Here is a 9,559-nt window from a genome sequence, read left to right on the forward strand (position 1 = left end):
GCGCCTGTCCCTGTCCTGTCCGTCTCTGTCCTTGTGTCTTGTCCGTGTCTATCCCTGTGTCTGTCCCTGTTCTGTCCCTGTATTTCGGTTCATGTGTCTGTCTCTGTCCCTGTGCCTGTGCCTGTCCTGTCCGTGTATCTGTCCCTGTGCCCTGTCCCCGTCTCCGTTCTGTAACTGTCCCTGTCACTGTCACCAGCCCTGCTCTGTCTCCAGCCCTGCCCTTGTCCCCGTGCCCAGCCCTGTCCCTGTCTCCGTCCCCAGACCCGATTCTATCCTGTCCCTGTTCCCAGCCCTGTCCCCGACTTCGTGTCTGTCCCTGCGCCCTGTCTTGTCCCCGTCCCTGTCTTCAGCCCCGACTCGATCCCTGTTCGGGTCCCCAGCCCTGTCCCCGTCCCCAGCCCCTTCCCCAACCCCGTCCCCGGCCCCATACCCAGCCCTGTCTCTGTCCCCAGCCCTTGTCCCCAGCCCTTGTTCCCAGCCCCGTCCCTGTCCTGTCCCCGTCCCTGAGCCCAGCTCCGTCCCTTCCCCTGTGTCCAGTCCCGTCTCCAGCCCTGTCCCTGTCCCCAGCCCTGGCCCTGTCCCTGTCTCCAGCCCTGTCCCTGTGTCCAGCCCCTGCCCTGGCTTTGTCCCCACGCCCGGCCCCATCCCCTGTCCCTGTCCCCAGCCCTGTCCCTGCTCACCCCACTCCTGACTCTGGGCTGTGCTCAGGGGGGGTCACACCCACACCCGCCCTTGGTGGCACCGGCCAGGCTGAGTCACGCGGGGCAGCCCCGGTTTGGTGACACCCGGGTCACCCGCGCTCGGGACACGCGGCCGCACCGCGGGCCGGGGACGGGAAACTCTCGGTTCTGCTTCGGCCCCTCTGGCCGGGTGGGACACGGGAAGGGACCGAGACCCCCGCCAGGGGCTGGGGTGGGGGCACACCCGGGCACCTGCGGGGTTCAGCCGGAGCCCGGCAGCGGGACGGGCCCCAAACACCCCCGGGACAGCGACAGAGGGGCCAGAGGGGACAGAAGGGACAGAGGGGAGGGTGGAGCGGGGCACAGCGCCCCAGGGAGAGGCAGGGGAGCGCTCGGCATCCCCCAGCCCCCGGAGCCTTCCTGCTCCCGCCGCGATGCCGGGAGTGACCTCTGCACGTCCCGCGGGGGCCAGCGGGAGGCAGCGAGGCGAAGCCCCCCGCCCTCCCCGAGCTGCGGTTGGAGCCACGGACTGGAAGTAACAGGCGGTGACACCGCTGCCCAAAAACCGCCGCCAGAACAATGGGCGGGAGCGCGGAGGACGCAGGCGGCCACGCCGCCCCCAACGCTCGCCAAGGGCCGGGGACATCCTGGGGACACTGCACGGGCACCTGGCCTGGGCATCCCGGCGAGGGACACCCCACCCACCGGGCTGGGTGGCCCAAAGGGGTGACGGGGGCGCAGCGAGGAAGGGCTGGAATTCCCGAGGGTGGCACTGGGACAGAGCGGGGACACCGCACCGGGCACCCGGCCGGCCCCGGGCTGAGCCGCCTCGGCCCTAGCGGGGACAAAGTGAGGGAACAGAAAATGGCAGGAGAGACAACGGAGGAGCGGGGCTGCTTTGCCTTTAAAATAATGCAGCAAAATTAGCAGCTCTGCAGTCATTAATATGCAAAAATGCAAATGAGGAGGTAATTAAGCTGCAGTCCTCCGGAGGATATTTCCATCATAATGAATTCTATTGTCAGAGAAAGAGCAGCCAGGCAGATTTATGGTGCTTACATGAATAAAAAATATGAGTATCCAAGTGGTGTCCTTGCTGCCGGCTGCTGTCCCCTGCCCCATCCGAGGAGGGCACGGGGCACAATTCCGGATCCCCATGCGAGGGGGGCATGGGGCACTGAGGAAGTCCCCATCCCTTGTGCCATCCCGACTGGCACTGCCTGTCACCGAGGCACAGCAGCAGCGGGGGACATGGGTACCTGCAACAGGGCCGGGGAAAAACAACTCCTTCCTTCCCTTCCCTCCGTGCCACAGCCCCCGGCACAGCCCCAGTGCCAGGGCCATGCCGGTGCCCCGGGGCCCACGGAGGGACTGGGGACACCCAAGCCGGGAGGTAACTCTTCCCTGCGGGGTCCCAGTGCGGTGGGGCTCTCCCAGTGACACCCTGGGCTGGCTGGTGACACGGCAAGGACATCGGGATCCCGCTCTGGACACATCGGGACCCTCTCGTGCTGCTCCCCTGAGCGCTGCATCATCACCTGCTTCATCCCTCTCTCCCACCCCACCAGTGCGTTGGGGGCCAGGGTCCAGCCAAGGCTGGCACAGGGACACCGGGACACCGGGAAGGTGGGGGGCGAGCCACGGGTACCCCCAGGATTTGGGGAGCTGTCAGCCAGACCTCCGAGCCACGCAGGTGATGCCCCAGCCCCAGAGCCGCCGCTCCTTGCCCGTGGGGTCGTGCTCCCCCCGAGCCACCCCGGGCAGCCCCCAAACCTGGCGGGCGAGCGCTGGGGCTCAGCCTTCCCCTTTCATTCCCGCCAGCGGCGTCCGCCACGGAAAACAAACCGAAACCCACCCAAAACGAAATAGTTGGCAGCGTGCCACCCTGCAGCTGCCGGCTCCGGCTCAGCCTGGCATTTTTCAAATGTCAAGGCAAAAGGCTGCGGGGCCGCCCGGCTCGGGGGGCTCGGCACCGGCGGGGGGCTGGGGACAGGAGGGGGACGGGAAGGGGTGTGCGAGAGGGGGAAGGGACACCCGCCACCCTCGCAGCTGTCGTTGTCACCCCCGAGGTGCGGAGCGGGCTGGGGGAGGCGCGGGGAGCCGGGCTGGATGGGAGGGAAGCGGCTCCATCTTAGCGTCGGTGCGGTCGAGGCGAGAGAGGATGATTAAAGAAAAAAGGGAATAAAAGCGGGAAAGGAGACAGGGAAACAGGAACAGCTGCTCCTGGGGATGCAGGGCTCTTTTTTTTGCTTTCAAAGCCGCAGAAGTTGTTGCTCGCAGGCTCGGGACCCCCTCCCGTGGTCCCCCTGCCCCATGCTGCGGTGGCGAGGGTGGCCGGGGGCTGGAGCCTCGCTGGCTCCCTGAGGATCCGGGGAGCGGAGCTGAGCTCATCCCCACCCCGGGCATCCCTCTGGCTCACTCACAGCGATCGGTCCTCCCTGCCCTGCACAGCGCTCGGGGCTGGCAGGGGACACGGGCGGGTGGAGCTGTCCCCGGCAGGACAAGCCTGGCACAGCCGGGTGCCCTGCCCAGGGTGGCAGACACAGCCCCTGGTCCCCGTGCCCCCCGGCCGGGTTCCCCCTCTCCCCCCGCCGGCCCCACCGCGCACCTGCGGAGCCGCAAACCCGCCGGAGCCGGGCAGGGGGCGGGCAGGGGGGGCAGCCCGGCCGTGCTCGGCTCCTCCGGCCCTGCTCTCCCTCCGGATGGCGAGCAGCGGCAGATCGCCGCCTTTTCCCGAGGGAAGCCCACAGCCAGGCTGCTCCGTCCCTGCGCGGGGGGTGCTGCGGCTGCACAGGTGGGTGACAGCTCCACCGGGCACCATCGGAGCTGTGGGACCGCGGTGGGCACTGCCACCCCCGGTGTGCCCTCCCCAGCACCCCCCTGAGCCCCGCTAGGGTCAGCGGGTGCCAGCAGGGCTCTGGGGGTGTTTCAGGAATTTAGGGATGACTCGTGGCCCCCTCCCTGCTGTGTCCCAGCCCCACATCCGGGGGGTCGCAGGCCGTGATGGGCTCGAGGGTCCCGGGTCCGGCTCTCAGGGCTCCCGTGCCCCAGGTGGGCTGGGGAGGGATTCCTGGGTTACGGATGAAAGAAGGGATTTGTGATGGTGATAAACGGATATCAAAGCAGCTCTCGAGGAGCCCAGAGAGGGCTGAGGGCAGAGCTGCCCCATTTATGTCCCCCTCCCCCAGGAGCTTCGGGGGTTGCAGGGTCCCCACCCCTGGTCCCAAAGCTGCCGAATCATCTCCCGGTGGATTCGAGGGGCCGGGGCGCTGTGCGGACCCGAGAGGGGGGACACCCTCGTGCCAGCACCCCAGAAGGAGCCCTGAGGGCATCAGAGCATTCCTGCAGTCACGGAGCGCACCCGGCCCTGCCCAGGGAGTGTCCCCACCCCGCTGGCCATGCCTGTCCCCCGGGACACCGCGGGGGCTGCGGGAGGAGCCGGCTCGGAGAGGAGCCCCCGTGTTTACATGGGGTGCCTCGAAACCCCCTGCCGCATCCCGGCCGCCCTCCCCCTCGGCAGCAGCTCCTCTTGAGGTTTGAGGTGACATCCTGCCTTCTGCGTGTCGCTGTCACCGTGCCCGGGGGGCCCAGGAACCGCAGCGGCAGCGGAGGCAGCGCGGGGGGCGCGGGTCCCCCTGCCCAGCCCCGGCTGCCGCCGGGAGAATGGAAATTGTTCACTGCAGTGCCCCGCTGGAAGCCTGGCTGCTGGGAATTCCACATTTCTGTGCTGCCAGGCACTGACAGCCAGGGAACACTGCACGGACCTGAGGCCGTGGAGAAAGCTTCCAAAATGGAATAATAAAACTGAGATTGTGGGTGTGGAGTTTGAATGGAAGTGTGTGATATCACATAGTAGAAAAATTAAAGTTTTAGAATACAGTAATATATATAAAGCAAAATAGACGTTTTAAGGCAGAAGCGAATCCTTTCTCTTCACCTTCTTCTTAAGGGGTTTAAGTGATATTATATAATAGATAAAAAGTCCACATTACAAGCCACAGGTAGTTAGTTATTAGGTTAAAAATTTTAAAAATTCAGTGTTTTTTTTCTTAATTAGACAATTTATCCTTAAAAACCCTTCTAAAGAAAAAGATAGAACTCTTTTTTTTTAGTTTATTTGAGTAAAGTACTGTAAAACTCACAGTTTATGAGACTGTAATATAAATAAAAACTAACAAACATCTAAGTCTGAGCAAGAAATACCATCTCACACATTGAATCCCAACCCTAACAAAAAAAAAAAAAAAACCCAAAAAAAAAAAACCCACCAAAAAAAACAAACAAAAAAACCCAAAAAAACCCACCACTAACAAAAAACTAAACTCAACATCTCAACATCCACCCTCCTTGCACGTCTTGGGGGGTGAAGGGCTCTCAGATTCCTTTCCTGAGCACCCCATTCCTGTCTCCTGCCATTGCTCTGGGAAAACCACGCCAACATTTGGGTTTACAAAGGACCAGGCAAGGACAAGAGCAAGGTCTGAGTCGCAGAGAGGTCCTGCAGAGCTGCAGCAGCTGCAGCTTTTTGCACCGGGGCTTTGTTCTGACGGGGGCAGATCAGGGGTACAGCCCCGGCTCTGCCCCCCAGCTCAGCACCCAGAGGGTTTGGGCACCTGAGAGCTGCAGCAGCCAAACCCAGAGCGAGCAGAGCAGGGACAAGGCTGGTGCCAGCAGCTCCTCCTCTGCTCCCCGGGGCGCTGGAGGAGGAATTTGAGTCCTGGGAACATCCCTGCTGCCCTGGATGGAGCAGGTGCTCCCCCCACGCGTCTCCTGTCCCTCTGTCCCTGTGATGAGCTCGGGGAGCTGTGCCCCGTGGGGTGGGTGGCCCTCGGGTGCTGGGGGGTCCCATGGCTGCTGGGGGTGCCCCTCGGGTGCTGGGGGTGTCATCCAAAGGTGATTTGGGTGTCCCAGGGGTGCTGGGGGTGTCCCCCAGGGATGATTTGGGTGTCCCACGGGTGGTGGGGGTGCCCTGGCAGAGGTGCTGTGGGTGTCCCAGGGGTGCTGGGGGTATCCCAGAGATGCTGTGTGTGTCCCACCGGTGCTGTGGGTGTCCCCCAGGGTGCTGTGGGTGTCCCTCGGTGCCGGGGGTGCCCTGGCAGGCAGGAGCAGGGGAAGCCCAGGCCCTCGGCAGTGTCACTGCAGCCCAGCTCGGTGCAGAGGTGAGATGAGATAAGATAAAGAGTCTGAGGCTGCCGAGGTGAGCTGAGGTCGGGTCCCCACAGCCCCAGGTAACGCACACAGAGCCCCAGACTGCTTTGGGGGGAAGGGACCCTACAGCCCCCCCTGTGCCACCCCTGCCACGGGCAGGGACACCTGCCAGACCCCCAAAGGATCCAAGCCCTGCCCAGCCTCTCCGGTGCTTCCAGGGATGGGCAGCCCCAGCACGGCTGAGCACCCTGGGCATCTCTGGGCAATGTCCCGGTGTCCGTTTCCATTTTAGGCAGGTTTTTGTCCCTTCACTCATCCCCTGGCACCTTCTCCTGCAGTGCCAAACACTGAGCAGAGCTGATGGCACGGCCAGGGGGTTCCAAGCTGCTTTTTGCCTGATTTTGCTCCAAATCTGAGCGAGATGCTCTGTGGGAGAGGGGAGCTTCTGGGGCAGGCAGGAGTTTTGTATTTGAGGGTTTCAGCGAGGGGCTGGGGGCTGGCAGGGCACTGGCTCCCCCGTGCTGCAGCCATGGCACCCCTGGCACCTCCGGGGCTGGCAGGGCTGGCAGCTCTGTCCCCAGCAGCTGCTGGGGGTTCTCCAGTGCTGCCAGCCGTGAGAAGCAGCTCCAGGGGCAGCCCAGGACTGCCAGGGCTGGGTCTCACAGGCGGGACAGCCAAAATCTCCTTTCTGCCCCCACCCTCCCACCTCCAAATGCACTTTTTTCTTCCTTGAACTCCCAATTTCAAATAAAACTGTAGTGAAACCCCCTGACTGCTTGAGCTGCAGCTTTTGGGAGACCTCAAAACATTTTTTTTGCTACAAAGTATTTTAAAAACTTTTTAGCTAATAGTATGTTGTTAAAGTTTACCGATAATTTGTTTAGCCAATTATTACAAGTACATGCATATTTGTTTTATATAATGTTTGGGGGTTTATTAATAATACATAATAAATTATGTATAAGAGGAGGATATAAAATTCTATATAAATAAATATACATATTTTGAATATATAATAATTATAATAAATATTTGTCTATATAAATTATATAAATATAATATATAAATAAAAATATATAAATATATTAAAAATATAAATATAAATATAAATATAAATATAAATATAAATATACATATACATACACATATACATATACATATAAATATAAATATACATAAATATAAATATAAATATAAATATAAATATAAATATAAATATAAATATAAATATAAATATAAATATAAATATAAATATAAATATAAATATAAATATAAATATAAATATAAATATAAATATAAATATATCACCAAATAAATAAATAAATAAATAAATAAATAAATATATATGTATGTATATATATATATATATATAAAAAGAGGAGGGAACTCTTGGGTGCCGCAGCTCTGGGCCGGAGGTGAGCAGGGTGCCCAGGCCGGCTGGCAACGAGGGCACAGCCAGGGTTAAAGCCCTCGGGCAGCCCGCGGTGCCCCGGAGGAGGCTCCCGCAGCCCCCCCGGATGTGGGTTCGGCTCGCAGGGTGGGGAGGGGCTGCAGGGGGGGGGAGGCCCCGCGGGCGGGGGCTGCCAGCCGGGGCTGCCCTACATTTCACATTTCACATTATTTCACATTTCACGTCTCGTTGTTGTGCTCCCTGCGCCTCCCCCCGCCCAGCCGGCACCCCGGGCCCCCCTGTGCCAGGCGGTGCCAGGGCCCGCAGGCACTGCACCCTCCGAAACCCTAAACACCCTCGGCACAGCCCCACGCCAGCCCCGGGAGCTCCTGGGTTTGGAGAAAATGTTTAAAATTTAATAGAACTGTTAAATCCTTAATTATTAAATTATTACACTTAACAGAACTATTAAATGTTTAACATTTAATAGAATTATTTTTATATATATTATATAAAATATATTATATATAATATGTTTCAAATTATAATCATTATTTACATAATATACATAATAAATAATATATATTATTAATATACCATATATTTATTAATAATATATAAAAATATATTATATATTAATATAATATAGATAATAATATATAATATATCATAATATATTATATATTATATATATAATAATATAGAATAATATATTAATATAATATATATTGATATAATATATTAATATAATATATATTAATATAATATAGATAATAATATATAATATATTATAATATATTATATATTCTATATATTTTTATATATATAATCATATAGAATAATATATAATTATATAGAATAACATATATAACACATATAATATTAATGTATAATATATATAATGATAGATAATGTATATATTATAATGCATTATAAATAATAAATATTATAGATAATATATATTTATATATTATAAATTATATATATTATTTATATGTCAATTTTAAGATAAGGAATGTTGGTTTAGAAATATTATGGAATAAGATAGATATTGTCAAGAGAAAAATAGAAATAAGATTTAAAATATGGTTTTATAACAAAGATTAGATATTTTAGAAAAAATAGAATTCTGAAGGATACATTGTAGAAAGATTTAGAAAAAACTGAATCCAACACCTGCTGGACCCCAGTGACGAACTCCTGGGCTGTGCTGCGTGCCCAGGGCTGAGCCTCTCTTCAGCCTCCTCCTCTTCCTCCTGCAGCGTCCCTGAGCCCACCCAGGGCCCCGTGCCCCCTGTCCCACAAAGCCAGGGCAGCGGAGGGGCAGCGCCCCGGGCAACGCCAGGGAGGGACCCCGGGCTGCTGGGGTTGTTTCATTTCCATGGGATGGGATTGTTGGGCTGGGCTTTTTGAGTTTTATTTGTGGTTAAGAGAGTAGGGAGATGGTAAAGTTTGTGTATAGTTAGTGGTAGTTAAAGGGTTTTTTGTTATAGAGTGTTTTAAAAACTTTTAAATGGATTGTTATTATTTACTATTTAGTTAATATGTATTGTTAAATTTTATATATTTTTTCGTTAATTCTTAAGAGTATATGTATATTTATTTTGTATAATGTTTGGGGTTTTAAATTAATAATATATATAATATGTTATTATTTAGTTTAAATAATTTAATTAATTTCTTAAGCATATTTTTATGTCATTTTAAGCTTTATTTCAGTCAATTTTAAAACATATTGTTCAATGTTTTTATTTGTTATATTATTGTATTTTTTTATTTTTAGATTTTGCAGTTGTAGTTAGTTTTTCAGTTCTGTTGTAATTTTTGTTTGTTATATCATTGTAATTTTTTTGTATTTTTAGATTTTGTAGTTGTAGTTAGGGTTTTGGGGTTTTTTGTTTTGGTTTGGTTTTTGTTTTCTTTTGTTTTTGTTTTTGTTTTTAAGGTTTGTTTTTTTCAGCTTTCTAAAAATCTTACCTTTACCAGTTCCCACAGGACTCGACAGGTTCAGCCATGGAGCAGGAGTCCAGGGCCAGGCTGGTGCCCGCAGCCCTGTGCCACCGTCCTGTGCCATCTCCCTGTGCCACCTCCCTGTGCCACCTCCCTGTGCCACTGCCCTGTGCCACAGCCCTGTGCCACCATCTTGTGCCACCTCCCTGTGCCACCGTCCTGTGCCACTGCCCAGTGCCATCTCCCTGTGCCACCATCCTGTGCCACCATCCTGTGCCACCTCCCTGTGCCATCTCCCTGTGCCACTGCCCTGTGCCACTGCTCTGTGCCACCTCCCTGTGCCATCTCCCTGTGCCATCTCCCTGTGCCACCATCCTGTGCCACCTCCCTG

Source organism: Passer domesticus, chromosome 21 (assembly GCF_036417665.1).
Source record: "Passer domesticus isolate bPasDom1 chromosome 21, bPasDom1.hap1, whole genome shotgun sequence".
NCBI classification, from domain to species: domain Eukaryota; kingdom Metazoa; phylum Chordata; class Aves; order Passeriformes; family Passeridae; genus Passer; species Passer domesticus.